Below are 1,848 nucleotides of genomic sequence, written 5' to 3'. Positions count from 1 at the left end.
CTGTTGAGGCATTGTACCGTACCTGCCCCTGGAGACTGTCTGGTTTTATATCCTTAGAGATTTTTCTCTTCAAACCCCTTATCCCAATCTATGGGCCACCTCCACATTTCAGAGTTTAGAATTTACTCTCTTCACCCACATATGGCACTTTCCATGTGGATTAGACAAAGTGAGTGGGGGAAGCTCCATGGCTAATGAAAACCGATGCCTTGGGTGAGGCCTGAACTCATAACCCCAGCAGTGTGCCTCCCTCACTAGCCAGGTGTACCCCTGTAGGTGCTTCATAGACAAGCTTGGGAAGTAGGGTAGTTACCTGTGTCTGTGATTAACCACTTTGGTGACCTAATTGAGAGGCTGATGGTCCAAACCCAGGTGAAGGTAGAGGTAGGTTTTTTTAGTGATGAGACTCCAGTACATTTTAATAGGCAGTAAAATGCCTCATTGGGCAAGCATAAGTGGTCTTTTTGCCAGATGCATTGGTGGTATAGTGGTGAGCATACCTCCCTTCCAAGCAGTTGACCTGGGTTCAATTCCCAGCCAGTGCAGGGATGTGATGTTTTCTCTGCTGAGAATGGGTTTAATTTCAGTCACATTGTATCAGTTTAGCAATGGAAGGAGAGAATCAATGTCCTGCAGGTCATTCAACACCCAGTGGAGGAAGAAAGGGGCGGGACTATACAATGAGCAGGTGGAGTCATCCTGGTATTACAATGTTTGGTTTATTATTTTTTTTCCTTTACTTCCCTCTCCCGTTTAGACTCAGAGCCTTTAAGGTCAGAAGGGACCAGTGTGATCATCTAGTCCGACCTGCTGCACCTTGCAGGCCAAAAGACCCCACCCACCCACTCCTGTAATAGACCCGGGAGGGGAGGCAGCTCTGTGCACTGCCCCTACCCCAGGCAGCACATGGAGGCACTCTGCTCCCCTCCCCCCATGGGTGTGCAGAGATGTGCCAGCAGCACTGAAGTGGCTCCCTGCCCACTCGGCCTCCGTCCCTCTGTGCCACTTCCAGAAGTGGCTGGCATATCCCAGCATCCCCTGGGGTGGGGGGGAGTGTCTCCATGCACTGCTCCTGCCCCAAGTACCAACTCCACAGCTCCCATTGGCCAGGAACTGCAGCCAATGGGAGCTCTGGGGGCAGCGCCTGCAGGCAGCGGCACACAGAGACCTCCCCCTGGCCCCGCCCACCTAGGAGCTGCTGCCAGAGGGTTGAGTGTACCAGTCACTTTGGGAGCTGCAGTGCCCGGGGTAAGCGCCACCCCTCCTGCACCCCAACCTCCCCAGCACAGCGCCCGCACCCCGCACCCAAATTTCCTCCCATAGCTTTGCTTCTCTTCCTTTCACCCAGAACCATCCTTCTCCTGGGCTGCAAGTAGCCATCCCTGGGAAGCCAAGACGCAGGCACAAAATTCTGCCTCCCAGCAGCCAACCGCACCTCCCCAGGCTTTGCAGAACGACTGGTGGTGCTCTACTAACCCCACTTAGCCGCACTGAGGCGCTTAGCTTCTGCCCTGCCTTCCTCAGCTCGACTTTCCTCTTTTGCACCATTCCCGCCTCACTTCCTCCTTTGGCAAGTCACACAGAAGAGCCGGCCGCCATAGGCCAATCTCCAAGGGCAGAGGAGACCAAGCCGCAAGGCTTCAAAAGGTGACTGGCCAAGATCCTATAGCTTTCCCCTACTGATGCCAAGGCTTTTTCTCAGCTCATTTCACTATCTTCTGTCATGCAGGGGTTGGGGTTATCGCAGGTGTTACCTGAAATTGTGTCAGCTAGTCAGCGTAGGGAGCACTAATGACCCACCAGAGTTTGGCAGAAAGCAGCACGTTTATTATCTTGATAGCTAAGCTC

General features: G+C 53.5%; 1 non-coding gene across 1 annotated transcript; it reads left to right on the top strand.

The window, feature by feature from the left end:
* Positions 1-473: 473 nt before the first annotated feature.
* On the top strand, positions 474-545 carry TRNAG-UCC. The gene has a single exon. It is a non-coding gene; the product is annotated as a tRNA-Gly (tRNA).
* The last annotated feature ends 1,303 nt before the right edge of the window (positions 546-1,848 follow it).

The sequence above is a fragment of the Mauremys reevesii genome, linkage group 12, assembly GCF_016161935.1.
Source record: "Mauremys reevesii isolate NIE-2019 linkage group 12, ASM1616193v1, whole genome shotgun sequence".
Classification (NCBI taxonomy): Eukaryota; Metazoa; Chordata; order Testudines; family Geoemydidae; genus Mauremys; species Mauremys reevesii.
The sequence above is the reverse complement of the archived record's forward strand: the minus strand, read 5'-3'. Positions and strand labels throughout refer to the sequence as shown.